The 23,423-nt window shown below is 34.9% G+C and overlaps 1 pseudogene; it reads left to right on the plus strand.

The window, feature by feature from the left end:
* The first annotated feature begins 21,154 nt into the window (after positions 1-21,154).
* Positions 21,155-22,074, plus strand: LOC144291900 (microtubule-associated protein RP/EB family member 1-like; annotated as a pseudogene).
* Positions 22,075-23,423: the final 1,349 nt, after the last annotated feature.

Here is a 23,423-nt window from a genome sequence, read left to right on the forward strand (position 1 = left end):
CTGCCCTACGACCCAGCAATTGCACTGCTGGGGATTTACCCCAAAGATACAGATGCAGTGAAACGCCGGGACATCTGCACCCCGATGTTCCTAGCAGCAATGGCCACAATAGCCAAACTGTGGAAGGAGCCTCGGTGTCCATCGAAAGATGAATGGATAAAGAAGCTGTGGTCTATGTATACAATGGAATATTCCTCACCCATTAGAAACGACAAATACCCACCATTTGCTTCAACGTGGATGGAACTGGAGGGTATTATGCTGAGTGAAGTAAGTCAGTCTCAGAAGGACAAACAGTGTATGTTCTCATTCATTTGGGGAATATAAATAATAGTGAAAGGGAATAGAAGGGAAGCGAGAAGAAATGTGTGGGAAATATAAGAAAGGGAGACAGAACGTAAAGACTGCTAACTCTGGGAAACGAACTAGGGGTGGTGGAAGGGGAGGAGGGTGGGGGGTGGGGGGGAATGGGTGATGAGCAGTTTTTTTGCTTTTTGTTTTGTTTTGTTTTGTTTTTTATAAAGGCAGTAAAATTCTGAAAGGCAGTGACACGAGGATCTCTAGTTAGGATCTTTCCAAGGAGTCCAACTGCGGCGGCAGCAGCAGCAATTATAATGAGAAAGCAAAGTACGAGCATCTTCAACAGGCCCTGGCCAGGAGCGGGGCTGGCTGCAGGGTTTTAAACACGGCTCTCTTCCGTGTTCACTTACACTTCAGACTGGTGTAAGGGGCACTTGATGGGATGAGCACTAGGTGTTATTCTATATGTTGGCAAATTGAACACCAAAAAAAAAAAAAAAATTATAAAAAAAATAAAATAAAGGAAAGTATGCATCAACAGGCATATCAGGAAAAAGGAATTTGTGGCAAAAGAAGAAATAATTACTAAAATAAGTTTTTCATTTTTATAAAAGTACATGAATTAAATAATACAGATAAGGGTGGCTCAGTAAGTTAAGCAGCTGACTCTTAATGTCACCTCAGGTCATGATCTCAAGGTTGTGGAATTAAGCCCAGTGTCGAGCTCCACACTGAGCATGGAGCTGCTTAAGATTCTCTCCCTCTTCCTCTGTCTCTCTCATACTCTCTCCCAAAGTAAACAAACAAACAAACAAACAATGCAGATAACCAAAACATATCTAAAATGGATATAATTAAACAGAGTACATAGGAAAAAAGGGTCCTAAATTTCAATTTCCCTAAGCAGAAATGAATTCTATGGATGCTTTCAACATAGACAAACACACACACATACTTTGCCATGCTTTTTTTAAGGATCATATTTATTTATTCATGAGAGACAGAGAGAGAGAGGCAGAGACACAGGCAGAGGGAGAAGCAGGCTCCATGCAGGGACCCCAATTCAGGACTCCATCCCAGGACCCCACGATCACACTTTGAGCCAAAGGCAGAGGCTCAACCTCTGAGCCACGTAGGTGCCCACTATTCTTTTTGTTCTCTCCCTCCCCCCCCCATCAGGAGATGGTATTTACCACCTTTCTGTTATTCATATCAAGAATTGTACAATTTCAGTTCAGGAGATCATATCCGAGGCCATTTTACCTGATACTCAGCTGTCTCAGTACACCAGGGCTTTGCCCAGATATTTCCCAAGAATTTTATTCTATTTCTCCTGAGTTGTAGCCAGTGTTTTCTAAATTTTGTATCTTCTTAATATATATTATTCTTATGTTGATGGAATACAGTGCCAAGAAAGTACCTTCAAAAAAGCTGTATGGTGCACAGAGGGAAAATAGTTTGGTTATCTAAAAAAGTTTTGTTTTCTTAAACTCCTGAAAAATATCAGCTGAGACGATATTGACAGTCTTAAAATAATTTTCCCCTCAACCTTGAAGATAGTGACAATAAATAAATAATAATAAATTAATAAATATATAAATAAGGATAATAAATACAAATTGTTGATGATAAAACTTGTTCCCTAAACTATTCGCATTGCTCTTAAGATGCCAATTTTTGTTTTTTAAATTATCTCAGACATAATGTTACAATAATCAATATATATCAAGTGGTGACTTTGTGGAAGCCTTTATTTGCTGATGACCAAATCTATAAGAGAATGATCAGGCCATTCCAGGTACTGTCCAAAAATATTAAGCAAATTTTCTCTGGGACTTTTGTTGTTACTACTGTTGTTCACTATCTGCTTGTTATTTATGATTTGTGGGATTTTGTTTTAATTGTTTCTTGTCAAGGATGTTGGGTTATTGGCTTCTTTGCATAAAACATGACATTGGGTCTAGATGTCCAGGTTAAGCAACAGTTTTCTAGGTAGAAATTTAATTAAGATTTGTGTTTCTAGCCTCACTTTTCACTGTCCACTCTTTTGTTGTTTTTGTTTTGTATGGTTTAACCTCTTAAATCCAGTCTCACAGTATCTCAGACAGTCTGATTTCCCCCACCCCTGTATACCCATGTTTATGCTCTTTGTGTCTACTTTCTAGACTCCCTTAGGATTCCTGATAATCTTTATTCTCTTTTCCTCTTTCCAGAAACTTGCTGAAACCTCATGAGTGCTTAAGTCCTCTTTCATTTCCTATGTTTTTTTTTTTTAAGAGTTTATTTATTTATTCATGAGAGACACACAGAGAGAGAGGCAGAGACACAGGCAGAGGGAGAAGCAGGCTCCATGCAGGGAGCCCGATGTAGGATTCGATCCTGGGAATCCAGGATCACGCCCTGGGCCAAAGGCAGATGCTCAACCACTGAGCCACCCAGGGATCCCTATGTTGTTATATATAATTTCCTTTTGTACTTCATGTATAGCTTTACATAGCTGTATAGGTTTCATATTTTTAAACTAAATGTAAACATATGTTGTTTTAAAATGTAAGTAGTGATCTAACTTCTAATACCTGAGCAATAGTTGAATGTTATGAATTTAGTTTTCATTGACATTTCTCTCTCAGCAAGAAAAACTGGTGCTCTCTTTCCCTAATACAATACTAAGAGATAATACATTGGTGTTATCACCGTAAAATTGTTCAAATTTAGAAATATACTTTGCCAGGAAATTAGAGATCATCTTATTCTCAGGATCCTTCTTTTTTTTATTTTTTATTTTTTTATTTTTTTTATTTTTATTTTTTTTAGGATCCTTCTATAAAACCTCTCACACACACGAACACACACACACACAAACACAGCTGTATAAATAGGAGCTATCAATTTTATTTTGAAGCCTGAAAAATATATTTCAAATAACTATCCTAATCAGATGTATTATTGATGAAACACTCTTTCTTTGATCAAAATTTTTAGAAAGTAGATTAGATTGAATTATCAAAGGTTGCTTACAAAACATGAATTCCACTAAAGAAGAAAGGCTGAGAGTCTTCAATGATTATTCATTCTGATAAAGTTGTGATCAGAGATCTCTACAGATGTCTCATTTATTTATTTTTTAAAAGATGTTATTTATTTATTCATGAGAGACACAGAGAGACAGAGGCAGAGACACAGGCAGAAGGAAAAGCAGGCTCCCTGTGGGAATCCTGATGTGGGACTCGATTCCTGGACCCTGGGATCACGATAAGCCAAAGGCAGACACTCAACCACTGAGCCACCCAGGAACCGCCAGCTGTCATTTTTTAGTGGAAAAAAAAAAAAAGTAAAATTATTTGGTCACTTTATTTAGTTTTGGTAGAGAAGTTTAGATAAGACATAAGACTTTGGACAAGTGATACTTCTGTGCAGATGGAATTCATGTGTTTTCCAATCCCTTCTTACTGAAATTCATTCCTAGTTTCTTGACTGAGTTTTCAACAATTATTTCCCTTCATTTTTGCAGGAAATAGTTTTGGATTCACTAAAATCTCAGCCACCACAAAGATGCATGGGTTTCACCTTTTATTTTTTAGAGGCTAACTATACAGTGGACTCTTGGACAACACAGTTTGAACTACTCGGTCAACTTACATAGAGTTTTGTTGTTGTTAAATACATAACTATTTTCCTTATGATTTTCTGAATAATATTATCTTTTCTCCAGCTTACTTTATTGTAAGACTACAGTAATAATACATATAATATACAAAATATTTGTTAATCTACTCTATATATTATTGGTAAGGTTTCCGGTCAACGTTAGTAGTTAATTTAGGGGGAATTAAAAGTTATACTAGAATTTTGACTGTTTGGGCATCATTACCCCTCATCCCCACATTGTTCCAAGGTCACCTGTATTTTCATATTTGGTGATCTTAGTTTTGCATTCAATTTTCTAAGTAGTACCCATCTAGTCACTAAGTTACTTTGTATTTTTTTTAGAGATGAAAGAACAAAATTTGTGGCTTTTCTAATCCTTAGTATGTTGCCTAATAAAAATGAATGTCAATTTTTAATCTATTTTTTTCTGTGTAGAGTCCCTTTTCTAGTTTCTTATATAATCTATTCCTACTTCAAAACCTATTTAATGATAACAATAGTATTCTTAGCTACGTCTATATTTTTCACAATAAATGTAGCATCTGAGTCCCACCTCTGGAAAATTCATCACTCTTTAAAATAGCATTTTTTCATCTCTATAACACACCAAAACATTTTGCATACTAAAATAACAAAACATTCTTAGTAGCTTTGGATAGTCATGTAATCAGAAACAAGAGGGATCCCTGGGTGGCGCAGTGGTTTGGCGCCTGCCTTTGGCCCAGGGCGCGATCCTGGAGACCTGGGATCGAATCCCACATCGGGCTCCCTGCATGGAGCCTGCTTCTCCCTCTGCCTGTGTCTCTGCCTCTCTCTCTCTCTCTGTGACTATCATAAATAAATAAAAATTTTTAAAAAAAAGAAAAAAAAAAGAAGAGACACAGGCTGAATTTCTACATGAGCAGTAGAGCTACAAATACTAGTAAAAACAATTCTCCTTAATCAGACCCAAACAATTGTGGCATAAGGTCATTCTACCAATGAAGGAAGATTGATCCCAAGATGAGATGAACATGTATTTCCACTCCAAGAGCTTTTAAAAAAATTATATTAGAAAAAAAATTATATTAGAAAATGCTAATTTTGGGAGTTAGACTAGTCTTGCTACATAAATATTACAGATTGGATGTTTGTATCTCCCTGAATTCATCCTTAGAAGTCCCAATCCCCAATGTGGTGATATTTGGAGCTGCAGCATTTGAAAGGCAATTATGTCATTTATGATGAAACCCCCATGAATAGAATTGGTGCCCTTATGAGAGAAAACAAAAGATGATTACTCTCCACTGTATAGATACATAGCTATCTGCAACCTGGGAAGTCAGTTTTTTTTTTTTTTTTTTAAGATTTTTATTTATTCATCCATGAGACACACACACACACACACACACACACACACACAAAGGCAGAGACACAGGCAGAGGGGGAAGCAGGCTCCCTGCAGGGACCCTTAAGTGGGACTCAATCCCAGGACCCCAGGATCACACCTGAACCAAAGGCAGATGCTCAACCACTGAGCCACTGCCCAGGCGACCCAAGGAAGTCAGGTCTTATCAGTAATTGAATCTACTGGTTCCCTTAGTCTTGAACTTTCCAGTCTCTAGAACTGTGAGGGATAAATTTCTATTGTTTAAACTTCCTACTCTATATTTTTATAGCAGCCTGAGTTAAGACAAGTTATCAGAAATTTTGTTCATTTTTTAATTAAAAAAATAATGTATGAGGAGAATACTTGACTGCAAGGAAGTGGCTGTCCATTTCCTGAATTGATCAAATAATAGATATTTTACATTTAAAAGTCATGTACATCTTAAGCCCAAAGTTTATGTTATTGCTTTTATAAATATTTAATCTATGTTTGGGTATAAATAAAATGTATAATATAAAAGTAAGGGGCTATGGTTTAACATTTCAAAAATGTCTGAAAAAAGGAAAATTCCTAGTTTTTTTTTTTTTCTGTTTTATCTTTTTTTGGTCTTTCTTTACTAGTCCTCCAAATTTGATAGCTTTTTTTTTTTAATTTGTTACACTATTTTATTTAAAGGACAAAGTATAAATCAGGCAAATATTATACACAGGTTTACTCCCTACCTTGATTACATTCCTGTTTTATTCCAGTTTCCATAAAATGTATTATGTAAAATAGATTTGAAAATATATATTTTACAGTCAACATTTATTTGATTGTAAAAATAGAAACATCCGTATAAAATATAAATAGATAATAAGCTTTATTCGTGAGCTTCTCCATCTTTTCAAGTGGATCAGTTAGAAGGATGGCACTTTAAATAATGTGTTAAATTTAGAGAGAGAATACATTAAATAGGAAGGAAAGTCGTGGAAAATAGGAAAGCCTTTCCATTAAGAGTTTCAGATATGAAATGTTCTATTCAGACACAAACTAAGCCTAAAATGAGAGATTTTTTTTAAAACTGAAAGAGCTAGAGAGTAATTAAAGGTAATTGGCGTGTTATTATTCTTAAAAGGTTCCCTTTTCTGTTCTAAGAATACCAAGGAACAATTGAATAGATAAAAAGCGAACTATAAATTGCCAAATAGATCTTTTGTATAATAATACATCTCTCTAGACAAAAGATATTTCAAAGCCATAAAAAAAAAGGGGGAGGTGTATTTGCCTGACTGGCCCCTTATCCTCCCTGACCACAGTGAAGTTGCCTCAGATTTTTAAACTCACGGCATTAGAAGCTATCCTGAGAGGTTAAGGGGGACTCAAAAGTGATGAACTTGAAGGAGACCAGTTGGTCGCCAGAATTTAAAGTTAGGTGAGTGGAAAATCACTTGATAAATGAAATTGAAAGCTGAATAAATACTTTTACTTAAGAATACCTGTGGCAGATTGAGGCTGTTAACATTATTGATCCAATCTGGGAAGCCCTCCCTCTTGCCCTTTCTCTATCCAAATCCTGCATTTTTTTTTCCAGAACTGGATCAATACAAATTCTCATTATGAAGCCATTTATTTACTACTCTATCCTTCAATGAACTCTTTTGCAAAGACCTCTGTCCCACCCACAGTCAATACAGTGGCACAGTATTCTTCTATCTTTAGTTTCTCAACCAAGTAAGATTTCCTTAGATGCTTGCTCTAATTAATATAATCTTAATCCAATAAAAATATAAAACCCCTTACTCATGTATTCTTTCTAAGAAGACATGTTTTTTCTGATTCATAAATTTACCATATTCATTTAAAGATAGTTTTTATGCACCTTCAATATTTCTTCTATTGTGAATGCAAAAATTGTATTTTTCTGTATTTTGTTTACTTGTATCCTCTTTTCTTTATGATTTATTTCATGGAGACTTCCAATACATTTCACTTGGAGCCATCACAACTTGTTAAAGGAATATATTGAAGAACTTCAGTAAAAAGTTTTTCTTCATGCTGGACATAGTAGGAACATTTATTACAATTAAAGAGTTCTTCATAACAACTGCCCGACTCATACCATTTTTGTACTACTTAGTTGTGACACTTTCTTTACTGTTTTATTACATGTATTTTCAAATAATTTTTACAAGTTTATTGAGGTATTATATATTTACAAAAAATGGCACATACTTAATGTATACAACTTGATGAGTTTGGGCGTATGCAGACACTTGTGATACTATCGCCTCAGTGAGAGTAATAAACATATGCATAACTTCCAAAAATTTCCTTGTGTCCTTTTGACTTTTTTTGTTGTAAGAACACTTGAAATCTACCTTCTTAATACACTTTTTAGTGCACAACATCATACTGTTAACTATAGGTTCTACAATGTTCAGCAGATATCTAGAATTCTTTCATCTTGTATAACTACAATTTGATACTTACTGAACAACATAAACCCAAAACAGTTCTTTAAACAACTAACATAGAGGATCCAAAGTTAAATTCATACACTTTTGAAAAACTGATTTATATGAGGATATTCTACATTAAACTTAAACTTGATGAGAATAAAGTTAATATATTTATTATCAACCACATTACAAGACATAGTTATAACATACATTTCTTTCTATGTTCTTGGATTATATTGGTACTTAATGTAGGAAAATAAAGACAACTGTAATCTAGTAAGCTATAAATAATTGAGCCCATAGACTGTATCTGAATTTCAGATGTAAGGGTTCAGAATATGTCACCGGAAAAAAAAAAAAAAAAGTGCCACTTTGGTGTATTGATTATTTTAAATTAAAAGTACTTGAGAAACAGCTGGTACAGGAAGGTTCTGACCTTTCATTGACCCTCTGAAAGTAGGGGCTATATCTTCAATGTAGAATTAACCCTCCTTGTACCAGGAAGGTAGCAGGCACTCTTATCAGCAGAGACAGAGAATTTAGGGCCAAGAGGGCTACATAAATAAACTTGTTCCTTCTTCAAAATTTTACCACTCTAAGCCCAAATAACTGGTTAATTCTTTACAAATTTATTGTTCCTTTGTTTAAAAAGTATAAAAGCTTCCTAATTTGATCACTTTTAAAAGTCTTCTATTTTTAGGGGTTTCCATATTTCTCATGTATGAAATTAATTTTATTTTTCTCTTAATATATTTAGGTCAATTTAATCATTAGATCACTCAAAAAACCTAGAAGGGAGGAAAAGAAAAATCTTCTGCACCTATATTTTCATGCTCAATGTGAGGCTCTGCACCAGCTAGCCATCGTCTGCTCTGGGATGGATGTGGTTCAGAGATATGGGGGCCTCTGGCGAGAGCTTGCAGAAGGTAAATGTTCTTACTACATTAGTTTTCCAGGTCTGGACTTGCATAATCCACTGGGAGTGGAAGTGGTAAGAGTCTTTTTCCTTTTCTAAATGTAGATTAACAGGAGGAAATATTTGTGTGAACTGGCTTCCTGGGTATGGTGACCCCTATAAAGATTTTGTTATGAGTATTTTCGTTTTCTATTGATCTCTTTCCTCCCAGATGTGGTCATTGTTTTCTTTTGTCTCTGTCTTTTGTATCTCTTTTCACAAGAAGGGAAATCATAGGGTAGAATGCAGGAATAGGTACTATAAGCCTGCAAGTTAGCCTTGCAGACTGGTGAGTTCATGGTTCGCATCAGACAAGTATCTGTTTAGATATACTCACTATATAAAAATAATATAAGGTTTTCTTTTTGTCTGATTCTATGTCTGAGAGCTTGGCTTTTTGATCACTAAGAATACCCTTTTTGCCCTCCACCAGCCAGAAAGTGCAAGTGTCACTTTGCATCTAGTGGCAGCCAAGTAGGCTGGGATCCAAGACACCAAGTGACAAATAGTATTCTGTTTGACCATGCCAAATGTCAGGAGAGTTATCTTAAGGGGTCCTCCTTTATAAGGAGTCTTTATCATCTTAACCTTCATATCTCATTAGTACTGGAAAAGTCCTATTCCAGGAAAGACTGCTCAGTGTCCGATAAACAGGTCTGTGGCTGGAGGTATCTCACATTCTCATGGGAAACCAGAGACACCATTTCCCTAACACCATTCTAACTGCTAGTGATAAGGAAGGTCTTTGGTTTCGTAGGCTAACTCTGGGAGTGAACTTTCTGGATTTTGGGAGGATTGCATGTTTTGTACTGTATTTGAGGATGTCACTTGTGTCCATGGTTAAGACATAAAAAGCCTTATTGGTTTGAGTCATTATTATAATTAATGTACCTTTGAGGTACACCTGGATGGCTTAGTCTATTAGGCATCCAACCCTTTGTTTCAACTCAGGTCATGATCCCATGAGTCGTGAGACTGAGCCCTACGTGGGGCTCTGCACTCAGTGGGGAGTCTGCTTGGGGATTTTTCTTCCTCTTCTCCTCCCCCTACTCTCTCTCTCTCTCTCCCTCTCTCTCAAATAAATAAAATAAATAAATAAATAATAAATCTTGAAAAAAAATTAGTGTACCTTTGACGATCTTATTCATGAATAGCCCAACAACGGGCACTTTGAGTTGGAAAAACTCTTAATACTGAAAAAATATTGTAAAGAGCTATTATCCTTAACAATTATCTTAATAGTATCTATGGAAAGATCAAATTAAAAATAGGACAGAAAGGAGTATATAAGGTCTAAACTTACAGATTTTCCTAACAAATTTCAAAAAAACAAAAGTTAGAAAAAAATTAAACTTTATATCCAATTTAAGTTCCCCTTCTCAAAATCCAACTCCATCTCCTCAACAAATCCCCTTAGATCCCCAAACTCCTCCAATTTCCCCAGAGATTCCTTTAAATACCCAGCTGGCTTTTTAAAATTTCCTTTCCCTAGAAGATTTACAGAGAACATTCAAGCCTGATCTCCAGGTCCACTAATAAACAGGTTATTCATGTAAATGTTGAGAGGCACAGAGTGAATCTAGCAGAAGAACCCAGGATAGACTGTAGGTCTCACTCTGCTAACCCATACAGCAACTTCTACTTTCCAGGGCTTAGTAATCAAGATCTTCCAGCCTCAGGCCTTCTTATCCAATAATATTTGTGGATGTATCTTGGATGCCTCATTGTGAAAAATTCAAGTACCCTAGACAGCAGCAGATATATTAAATTATAAAGCCATTTTACCTCTGCTTTTAGAAGATACTGCCAAATTTAGAGAAGACTCAGAAAAATTGGTGACTTTTTTTCTGCTGAGGGATGATCTTCTCACCTATGATACACCATAGTTAACAGAGCAAGCCAGCTAGCTCTTGGGAAAACTTACTTCACAGAGAGAATAGATGACTGGAATTTCTCCCTGGCCTTCCTACAAATGATTAGGAAATGGATCACTTGAAGGCTTATGTTAAGAGAGTGAAGGACATAATGGTAAAGTCTTTTCTCCTGAATGAATTGTTTCAATGTTGAATTGTAAATTCAGGGGGAAAAAAAAAAGAAAAAAACATTCAAAGTTTTTTTTTTTTTTTTTTGAAGGCCTCATGCAGAATTTTTAAAGGCATTCTGCATTAAGCCCTAAAGCTCCAGAACACAGAAATCTTTTGATTCCCACCTTAACAGGAAATATTCTCCCTGAAAAAAAAGACATAAATTAAAATTAATGTAATTGGATGGGTGGGTCAGCTCCTTGATATTATTTTAGGCTGCAAACCAATTCTTTGATGAATTAAAAACAACTGGCCTTGTCTTAGAAATCAGTCTTCATAAAACCAGAAATGTAGTTCTAGAAGCAATTCAAAGTTCACCTATCTTTACCAACCCCCAAACTTGTCCTATTATCTCAAAACGCTTGCAGGTATTATTAAAGATGAGGACATTGAATCAGAATTGATCTAAAAAAGGGAGGAAAAAGTAATTATCCTCGACTTCTGATAATAGACAAAAATGCCTTAATACTCTGAGGAGAAAAGAGTATTACATACTTTCTCTGTCTCTTGGAGACATAAATTTTACCATATTTTTCAGTTATAAACATTCAGGAGATGATTAAAATACTTCCCACACATAATCCCCTAAGACTGAAGAGAGAGAGAGAGAAAGAGAGACAGGGAGAGAAAAAGAGAGGAAGAGAGAAGAAAGAAAGAGAAAGAAAGAAAAAGAAAGAAAGAAAGAAAGAAAGAAAGAAAGAAAGAAAGAAAGAAAGAAAGAAGAAAGAAAGAAAGAAAGAGAGAAGAAAAAGAAAGAAAGAAAGAAGAAAGAAAGATAGAAAGAAAGAAAGAAAAAGAAGAAAGAAGAAAGAAAGAAAGAAAGAAAGAAAGAAAGAAAGAAAGAAAGAAAGAAAGAAAAAGAAAGAAAGAAGAAAGAAAGAGAAAGAAAGAAAGAAAGAAAGAAAGAAAGAAAGAAAGAAAGAAAGAAAGAAAGAAAGAAGAGGAAGGAAGGAAGGAAGGAAGGGAGGAAGGAAGGAAGGAAGGAAGGGAGGGAAGGAGGGAGGGGGGAAGGAAGGAGTCTTTAAAATACAAACTTATAAAAGCTTCTGTCCAAAATCTATCCCATAGCCTCCATAATATTACTTGTCAAGGGCATATAGAAATCTTAAAAGTCTTCTCCACAATTTTAATGAAAATCTTTGTCATCTGATCAAATGAACCCAGCTTATTCCAATTGACAGAAACACAACTTAGATTCAACTGTTATTTATGAGCTAGTAAGTTTTATATTCTTGTACCTGATTTCATGGCTAAAATTTTACAACAAAGGCCATAGGTCTGTTTTCATCTGTTTGAATATTTATGTATGTCCACAAATGTATGTTAGAAATATGTAATATTTTTCTACCTCCAGAAGGGATTGACAAATTAATTTGTTAAAAAACTAACTGAAAAAAAAAAAACTAACTGTAGTTAATTAGTCTAAAGAAAATAAATCATTAGCAAATTAAATGTTTCTAAATTTTCAGAACTCTAATAGAAACTAACCCAAATGCTTTTTGAGTTCTCATGATCTGGGGTAGTCTTTGGTAAATAACAGCTAGTTTAAGTTTGTTGGTTTTTTTAAAGTAGGTATGTCTTCAGAGTTATCAGCATTAAATATAGTACAGACATACAACTTTTATTCTAGCTGGATTAATTAGTCAAATAAGTTCATGTTATCTCTGTTAAAAATGCTCTTTTATGAATTTTATTTTCTAATATAGTCAATCTTGCATTTCTCTGAAGATATACCTCTTTTAAAAAGTTGTTATTTTCTGTATTAACTCTGATTCTTTGGATAGTATTCTGCTAAGTTTTGTTTCACTCTTGCCTTTCTTAAAAGTGTGATGACTTTTAACTTTTTACATGAATGTCTATCTGTTAACAAGAGGTTGAGGAGTTGTGAACCATCTATAAAGTTGGAGGGAATAATCATCCTTGTTTATCAGTGTTCCTGCTTCCTGTTCTTCCTGGCTTTGCCAATTACTGGGGCTCTGCCCTATTGATATTACTGATATGCCAAGATTCATCTAGCCAACTGAGCACAATATTATTATGCCCAAATGCTGTCTCTTCATTTTATTTTTTATTTTATTTTATTTAAAATTTTATTTATTTATTCATGAGAGACACAGAGAGAGAGAGAACCAGAGATGTAGGCAGAGGGAGAAGCAGGCTTCTCTCAGGGAACCCAATGTGGGACTCGATTCCGGACTCAGGGATCACACCCTGAGCCAAAGGCAGATGCTCAAGCACTGAGGCACCAGGCATCCCTCTTCATTTTATTTTTTTTAAAGATTTTATTTATTTACTTATTTATTTTAGAGAGAATGGGGAGAGGGGGGAGAAGAGGAGGGAGGGGGAAAATCTCAAGCAGCCTCACTCTGAGTCCTTAACCTGGCAAAGGGCTCAAACTCACAGCCCTGAGATCACGACCTGAGCTGAAACCAAGAGTTGGTTGCTTAATTGACTGAGCCACCCAGGTGTCCCTCTTCATTGTTTTGCTCGATGATATCTCCTTGCTTTCATATTTAGGCTTCTTCCTTCATCAACTTGTTTTTTGTTTCTAAGATTTCTCCTTTCTCAAAAACAAAGTAAACATGACCAACAACAACAAATACAGCAATCAAAGAGCTTCACTGATCAATTCTGTCAACTATTTAACAAGAAATAATATGAATTTCAAGCAAAGTCAAACAAAATAGATGAGGAAAAACTTCCTAATACATTTTGAACTCAGAATAACCATGAAGACTATGAGTCCAGAAATGGACAAAGAAGAAAAAATTACAAAAAAATTCATTTATGAACATAAGCTTTGAACACTGAATAAAAGTATTAGAAAATGGAAATGAGCAACATATAAAACTGGTTAATATACAATCACCCATTGTTGGGGTTTTGATACTAATTTTTACTAATTATTCTCACTGAGCATGCAAGATGTTCTGAATCAGGGTGAGATTTCTTAATAAGTATATAGATCTACCCCTCTTTAGTCCTTACCCCTGGGGAAATATCACAAGATCCAGATCAATTGAGCTAGGTGGCTAATGAGGCACCCATACATGAGAGATAAGGAAAATGGATTTTTCTCTGTTACTGAGAGAGAGGGAGAGAGTTGTCCCTTTTCCCTTTTGAAAGGGTCTCTTACTCCAATCTTGAAATATGTCAATAAAAGCTCTCTAAGAGCCAAGTGACAGAGATTTCTAGGTACCATGCATCACATCTTCTTGAAATTCAATTTTTTAGAAGAATTTTGAAATTTATTTGAGAATGAGAGACTGCATGAGTTGAGGGGGAGAGAGTCAGAGGGAGCGGGATAAGCAGATTCCCAGTGGGACAGGGAGCCTGATGCAGTGCTCAATCTCAGGACCCTGAGATCATGAGCTGAGCCAGAGTCAGACACTCAACTGACTGAGCGATCCAGGTGCCCTCAATATAAATACCTATAACAATAAGAAGCAATATAAATCTGTTTGAATTAAAAAAATGGATACAAATATTTTTAAACCAGTCCTATTTCCCTAAATATTCCCAGAACAGTGATATTTCACTTTTTCCTATATAATAAATAGGAAAATATCCAAATTCAAGAAAATATTTTAAAGGATATATATTACTAATGTTTACATAACTTGAATTATTCTAGTTTCTGTATTTTATATTCTAGAAAAAAATCTGAGCAATTTTGTTTTTCTAGCACCAGTCACTTCCTTTTTTATTAATTAGATTTGTTGGCTACTAGGTATATCACTTTTATTAATTTAGCTTTGAGCAGAATGTGATTCTATTTTACTTAATTTTCAGAAAAGGTTTCCAAACGCAAACTTGTGATTTCCATTGGTATATGTCACCTTGTTAAATCTAGCTTTTTTTTCCCCTCTAATGCAGCTACCAAAATAATGTTTAACAACAAATGATTTGTGAAGTCAATTGAAAAATGTTTATGCTATATTAGACAACTTGATGAAAATGCATTAAGCTCATGAGTGTCTAAAGATTTGTTAGTGCCTGGAATCTATGTATGGAGATATCCAGGAAAAAATCTTATAGTATAAACTATGCAACGGTGAAAAATCAATACAGCATACCAATATTTTCATAGGATGACACAACCTGGCCATATTAATTTTTACGAAGCAAATATTCTCAAATGAAACAGCATTTCCCCAAACCAATATTTGTTTTTATATAAAATTCAGTTAAATTCAATGAACATTTATTGAATTCTGTAGGTTCAAAATATTGTGATTCATCCTGGTAATGCTAAGAATTTCTCCCTTCTTTACCTTGAACTCAGTGTAATGGAGGACAGAGAAGCTTAGACATGTACTTTCAATGAAATATGATAAATAACACAATAATAGTACTTTTTCTTAATTTTCAGATACCAATTTTTTACTTATAAACAGTTCCTTAAAGAGTGATCAGTTTTCTCCATAGACATCAGCAAGAATCTATTTGCCCTGTTTGGTAAAAATAAATTAATTATAGCTTTGTGCAGACATATCCTGCTTAATTACAAGGTTATGTTAGCCAAAACCATTATGATAAGACATTCAGAATTGAGACTTTGTCTCTCTTCATACAAATGTACATATATTATACATACATATCAGGCATATATTATATAATATATATATGCATTACTTGATTTGAAGAGCATAATATAATTTTTAAGATTTTATTTATCTATTCGAGAGAGAGCATGTATGAGAGAGAGCATGAACAGCAGGGAGAGGGGAGAGGGAAAAGCAGACTCTGGGCTGAACAGGGAGACCTACGCAGGGCCCAAGATCCCAGGGCTCCGCATGACTTGAGCCAAAGGCAGACACTTAGGTAACTAAGCCCCCCAGGTGCCCTGAGCACAATATATTTTTTAAATAGTGTGTCTTGATTAGCCATTAAATGCCAACACGTGCTAACTCAAAGTCAACCACAGTTGCACACACCGGTATAAGAAGCTTGTGACATGACTACTAAGAGGTTAGGCTACCTCCTCAAATCAAAACTACTACTAATATTGAGTTAAACATGATAAGGCTACTTCCCTATTTAGAAGATGCGAGGCAAAAATCAATACTTTGCGTACACTATTGTTGAACCATATATTTTGTTGTAAAACATGATATGCTTTAATTTCAAAATATTGCCGATTTCTGAAGTAATTGCACAAGTGTCAGCAATATTTTCAGCTCTGGTGGCCATTCCTTACTTATAGTTATAGAGACCTTCTTGCTGACACTGGGGTCTGGTAGATGGCTCCATATGATTAATTACAGGTAATGCATGAATGATTTAAAATGATACTGAATTAATTGGAGAGTAAATGTGACTTTTCCGATTCTCTCAGAATTTTAGCCAGGGCCCTAAAAGTTCAAAATAATAAATCCCATATTACCAAAGAATATACCAGGAGATTGTGATAATACTATTGTGACCCCTCTGCTTGTCACTTATTTCCAGAAGTTATGTTTTCAAAGACATTCTTCTGAAAAGGATTCCTTTGGACAGGTAATGCAGGTGCTCTTGGCTCACTTGAGTGCCAAGCGAAAAAGCTGTGAGGAAGCACCCAACAAATGTGATATGTCTATGAGACATATTTGATCTCTCTCTCATATGAAATCTTAAAAGTAAGTTTCTCTGGAATAACCCAGGTAAGCAGACTGGGTCAAACTGAAAATTGTGTGTATATCCAAGATTTGGCTGGGTCACAGATGAGGACATTTGAGGTGGTAGCTGGAATTGATTTGCCTTGAAATAAATCTAAAAGAAGTGTTTGGGAAAACCAGGTAATCCCAACAGAGGAATATTAGAAGTCTCGACTGCCTAAACATCAGGATATTGAAAAACCATAAGGGACCAATACAAAGAGGCATTTTTTTTAAACAAGGAACCACAGTTGAGGTTTCTTGATGCTGTAGTTTCTTAACATTTGACACATATTCACAGTCCACTTAAGAGCTAAAAGTAGACATTGCGCCAGAGAGGACATTCTTGCCCATTGAAAACTACATGAGTTAAACAAGACTTTTTATGCAACTTTCTCCCGGTTCCTGCCCTGTACGAGCCAGAAAGAGCACAGAAATTGGGGAAGATTTAAGAATAAACTGAAAAATAGTAAAAATCCCTTTGCTATTTGCCTAGGCTGAGGCAGCACTGAATTTGGAACCCAGCATAGCTTTGGATTGGATAAAATATAATATTGCTGATATTCAAATGGATCATAAACTACAACTTGGAACTGATACTACGTCTTAAAACCTGAAAATGACTAAAAACATATTTTCAAGATAACAGTGTGTGAGGGTAAGAAGAGAGATTGTTTCAGCATGAAAGGAGAGTCACATGAAAAAAGAGACTTCTTCAAAAATTCAAACCAGGAATAGCTCTTTTGAAAACAAATTACATACTCAAATTCAAAAAAAAATCTTATAATATAAATACATAATTTCATTTAATATAAGTTTCTTTTAATATAAATGAATATGTCCTGGATGATTATTTGATAGGAAGCCTTTGGTCTTAATTTTATGTATGGATCTATCGAGCTTCATTTCTTTTCTGGCAATAATATTTTGAAGTTCTCCTTTGGAAAACTTCAATAATATATGTTTTATATATATTGTATATTATGTATTGGCATCTTTATCAGTCTTCCATGATGGGTACTTAAGTTGTTTCCATATCTTGGCTACTATAAATAATGCTTCAGTTTACATGGGAGTGCAGATATGTTTTCAATGTCCTGTTTTCATTTTCTTTGGATATATATCAAAGTGAAATTGCTAGATCAAATGGTAAGGAGTTCAATTTTTATTTTTTAGAGATACATTTATACTAATTCCCATGGTAGCTGCACCAGTGGCTCTAGCAGTATATGTTTCCCTTTTTTCCATATCTTTGCCAACACTTTTCTAACTCTTGTATTTTTGATGATAGCCATTCTAACACGTGTAAAGTGGTAAATAATTGTGGTTTTGAGTTTCATTTCCCTGATGATCAGTGATGTTGAGCACCTCTTCATGTGTCTGTTGGCCATTTATATGTCATGTTTGGAAAAATGTAGATTCAATTATATTGTCACTTTTTAAACCAGATTTTGTTGTTGTCATTGAGTAGTAAGCATTTTTTAATAAGTTTTGAATGTTAACCCCTTATTAGACAATGATTTTGCAAATATTCCCTCTCATCCCATAGGTTGCCTTTCTATTTTGCTGACTGTTTTATTTACTGTGCAAACTGCAATTTGAAAAATTTTATTATGGGCAAAGATGTTGACTATTGTCAAATGCTTTTTCTACACCTACTGGGATGATTATGTGATTTTTATCTGTCATTTTGTTAATGTGGTATATTATACGGTGATTTGTGGATGTTGGACAATTCTTGCATCCCTGGACTGAATCCCACTAGGTCACATTGTATGATCCTCTCAATGTACCGATGAATTCGGTTTGTTAACCTTGTTTCTTTTTGCAATAGGTATGGTCTATTGTTTTCAGTGCTGATTCTTAAAATGGACGAATAAGTTGAAAATACATGAAAAATGATGTGTATGCAGACATCACCCCCCAATAAAAAAAGGGTAAGCATACAGATGTCTGACATATATACATGCATATATATACATATATATATATATATATATATATATATATATATATATATATATATATATATACACCCACACATACACTCACATTTTCATACTAATTTATCTCTATTTTACATAATAGTATGTGTTATCTGGCTACATTAATAATTATATCTGGTATAAATGTATTTGGGAGCAAACAACTTTCTTTTGGCATACAAATGAGCAGTGAAAGAAGAAAATGTGTTAGTATATAGAATAGGGCTAGCCCAAAGCATGTGCTCTGCCAGGGATCAGGTAATATAGTACAGTTGTTGAACAGGGATTGGGAAGCTATTTCAAAAGTTCTTCCTGTTTTGAATGCAAATGTGAAGGAAATAAATAGCAATATTATAAATAAGACTGAATATTTTACCAGAAGTCAAGGAAAAAGCAGAGAAGTAAAGTGGGAAAATGAGAGACCAATGGGATGGGGTCCTGCCTTCTTTATCACTTAATTGCATTAAGTGCCCAAATGTGGAAATTATACCAGAGTTTGCTCATTTACCATTGTTTTATTTGACTAATGTACTCTTTCAAGATGTGGAAAAGTCTGACTTTGTTTAGAAAATTCTCTCTTTAAAAAAAAAATTATTAATTTTAGAGAAGGAGAGAGAGGTGGGAGGGGTGGAGGGAGAGAGAATCCTAAAACAGATTCCTGGCCACGAGCTCATCCCTATGCAGGGTTTGATTCCAGGACCCTGAGATCATGACATGGACCGAAATCAAGAATTGGATACTTTAACCAACTGAGCTACTTAGGTGCCGCAGAAATGTAATTATTTCTCTGAAAAACTTCATCAGTAGAGAGTATATATAAATAAAAATAAGCAACTGATGAAATGGTCTTTCTTTTTTAAAAGCCCATATATTCACTGAGTCAAGTATTAGAAGTGAGCATTCACTTGTTAAATTACCTAATAGGGATGATCCTTTATTTTCCAATTCTTCAGTAACCAATGATCTTTACTTAATACAGCAAGTGAACTGACAGAAAAATAACACTGAGATATCAATAACAACAGAACTTTTTTGTATGCAGCTTTGAAAAAAAGAAGTAAAAGAAAAAAATAAAAAACGTTTCTCATTTTTAGACACTATTTTCAATTACATATTTCTTCAGGCCTAATAAGAATCCTAACAATTAAAACAAGTGCTATTTTGTTTTCATTAACTTGAAATTGATATTTACCATTATTTCAAATCATGTTTAATTTGCTTTTTCAAAAAAAAATTTGCTTTTTCAAGATCTAAAACATTAAATGAATATGTGAAAAAAGAAAAATTAAGTAGAAAACAAAATGGTCATTGAAGTAATTGGCATAAATTTGTTGAATAATGTCTTATATTTGGTCATTATTTTCTGGTTCTACACACTTTGCTCTCCTAAACTCCATTTGCAATGAACTCAGCTATAAAATTGGTCAGATTGTCAGTGGTAATATTAGATATGTATAGCAGTGTCTGTTGCTTTTTGGGAGTTATAGCTGGGCTTGTCTTCATAGGTGCATGTGTATATCTGTCATTTATTGAACAACTCTACCATACATACCACACATACACTTGTTATTTTTCTACATTGTTACATATTATACTATAGTATAGAAACTATTTTTAAAAGAATTAGTAAGTATAAAATCTATGTAGCAGAAGAATTAAGTATCTCATAAGGGGATCATGTCACATGACATTATTCCACAGAGATAAGTGATTTATATAAATTTAAGACAAGACAAAAAATAGTTTTGGGAGTGTAAATGGTCACATAACTTTGAAACATTTCAGGTAAATTGCCACTCAGTAAAACATTAATCACATATAACAAATGAAAACCTCAGGGGGAAATGTTTTGATTGACAAAGAACTGTAGTTTGCCTTAGAGACTATGTTTGTCTTTTAGTATTTCACACAAGAACCTATTCTTAAGCCAGGGAGCAAAAAAACAAAACAAAACAAAACAAAAACAAAATTTTTTAAAAAGGCAAAAAGAGCTACTTCTAAAAGTAAAATTTAAAACTATTTATATATAATCATAGTTGGAAAAATAAGTGGAAATCAGTATGTGATTTCAGATGATTGAACATCTATAACAAAGAATTATTGCCATTTTTCTGGTAAATTCATTTTACAACTGAACTAGAAAGCAAGCAGATATACATTTTTTAAAATATGACTTTAAAAAGGCCTATGTTTGTGATGCCTGGGTGGCTCAGTGGTTGAGCATCTGCCTTTGGCTCAGGGTGTGATCCCAGGGTCTGGAATCCAGTCCTACATTGGGCTCCCTGCAGAGAGCCTGCTTCTCCCTCTGCCTGTTTCTGTCTCTCTCTCTCTCTCTCTCTCTCTCTCATGAATAAATAAATTATTTAAAAATAATAAAAAATAAAAAATATCTATGTTTGAGTAACTATAAAAAACCTGAATTACCTATAAAAGGAATCTAATAAATTTTACTTTTAAAAATTGCAGAACTAGGGGATCCCTGGGTGGCGCAGCAGTTTGGCGCCTGCCTTTGGCCCAGGGCTCGATCCTGGAGACCCGGAATCAAATCCCACATCGGGCTCCCGGTGCATGGAGCCTGCTTCTCCCTCTGCCTGTGTCTCTGCGCCCCTCTCTCTCTCTCTGTGACTATCATAAATAAATAAAAATAAATAAAAATAAATAAAAATTGCAGAACTAGACAAAGACGGAGCAGAAGCCGGGCACAGGCAGTGGACATGGTCCCGCCAAGAGCCGAGGATGGCAGTGAACTTATACTCAACGTCTGTCACCAGTGTTAACCTAAGTCAACATGATATGCTGGCCTGGATCAATGAGTCTCTGCAGCTGAATCTGACAAAGATTGAACAGTTGTGCTCAGGGGCTGCCTATTGTCAGTTCATGGACATGCTATTCCCTGGCTCCACTGCCTTGAAGAAAGTGAAATTCCAGGCTAAACTAGAGCATGAATACATCCAGAACCTCAAAATACTACAAGCAGGTTTTAAGAGAATGGGTGTTGACAAAATAAGTCCTGTGGACAAATTAGTAAAAGGAAAGTTTCAGGACAATTTTGAATTTGTTCAGTGGTTCAAGAAGTTTTTTGATGCAAACTATGATGGAAAAGACTGTGACCCTGTAGCTGCCAGACAAGGTCAAGACACTGCAGTGGCTCCCTCCCTTGTTGCTCCAGCTCTGAACAACCCGAAGAAACCTCTCAGCTCTAGCAGTGCAGTTCCACAGAGGCCCACTGCAACACACAGAACTACTGCAACCCTAAAGGCTGGCCCGGGTGTGGTGCGAAAGAATCCTAGTGTGGGCAACGGGATGATGAAGCAGCTGAATTGATGCAGCAGGTGAATGTATGGAAACTTACCGTCCAAGACTTGGAGAAAGAGAGAGATTTCTACTTTGGAAAGCTAAAAAACATTGAATTGATTTGCCAGGAGAACGAAGGGGAAAACAACCCTGTATTTTTATTTTTTATTTATTTTTTTATTTTTTTATTGGAGTTCAATTTGCCAACATATAGCATAACATCCAGCGCTCATCCCATCAAGTGCCCCCCTCAGTGCCCGTCCTGTATTGCAGAGGATCCTAGACATTCTCTATGCCACAGATGAAGGCTTTGTGATAACTGATGAAAGGGGGGCCCACAGGAGGAACAAGAAGTGTATTAACAGACTGGACCAGCAGAGCAACATCTGAATTCTTCATTCCAAATCATGTGCTTGACTGTAAAATACCCCCTTTTATTATTCTTAGAGGACTCACTGGTTTCTTTTCATGAGCAAACAGTACCTCTTCTTAAAGTGCACTTTGCAGAAGTTTCACCCCTTTTCCAATGAGTTTGAGTTAGGAGCTTTAACCCTGTAGCAGAGCAGTATTAACTTCTAGTTGGGTCACCTGGGGAACAGAGAAGCTGACCAGGGGGCTCACTGTGTGGATGCTCGTAACACTCGCTGCTTTTAGGTATATACTGAGGTGCAGTCCTCAGTAGAGAAATGTAAAGACTGATTTGAATTTTAAGCTAATGTGAAATCTTGGCAGAGAACTTTTTAATAAATAAATGCCTTAAGAGTATTTAAAAAAATAAAAATAAAAATTGCAAAAATTAACTCTGTAATAGTAAGTCCCTTATAACAAAAACAGGCAATTTGAGACACAGTATACCTTAAGAAACATCTTTGTAGGTCATGTTTACTGAATATAAAGTATTGAACACACCATGTCAATCATATGTTTTTGAAATTATTCTGTCATAGAACAGTCTATAGAACTAAATATTTTAACAAGGGCAAATTGGAGTCTTCAAATGTTTCTTTGAGAAGGTTAACAGCCAGTTGATAGGTGATTCAATACAACGCTGATGAGTAAAAAGTCTATTTACAACTACTATTTGATGTGATTAATGTATCCCATACTTACATAAAAATCTGCTGTATTTCTGAAAAGAACATGTGAGATTTTTACCTTTTTTTTTCTATTTTCCATTTATTCTTCTATTTATATTGATATATCTATGTGAAAGTTTCTCAGTTCCATTTTTAATCTTCTTAAATGGTATGCAGACCTTAAATGTGTAAAAAGTTCCCATTGGCCTTGGAGAGTGGAATTATGATAGAAAGCGCGCTTGTCCACCCACTACTAGAGGCAGAGCAAAGAGATCCAAGCTACTGACTAATTTTACATTGTACTAACTTGAGAGTCAGAGAAAATGAATGAAAAGTGGCTTTTGTGTTTGGCCAATTTTGGATTAAATCTATAATGGCTATTAATAGATGTGCTTCATTAGACATGTTATATAGCCTATCGTAGTTTTGGATAATCTTCCTTCATTTAACCCTTCATTCAATTTAATATAATTCTTCTTTCCTTCCTGGCTATCTACCTTTCTGCTCCCATTAATGAGTAGCTACTCTATTTGGGTATTTCTGTCAGTTGTGAGGGATAATGTAATACACAACTTTGACAAAATTCTTACCCTCATGGAATGACATTTACTCAGCAACTAATTAAATGTTAGTAG

Source organism: Canis aureus, chromosome 20 (assembly GCF_053574225.1).
Source record: "Canis aureus isolate CA01 chromosome 20, VMU_Caureus_v.1.0, whole genome shotgun sequence".
NCBI lineage: Eukaryota > Metazoa > Chordata > Mammalia > Carnivora > Canidae > Canis > Canis aureus.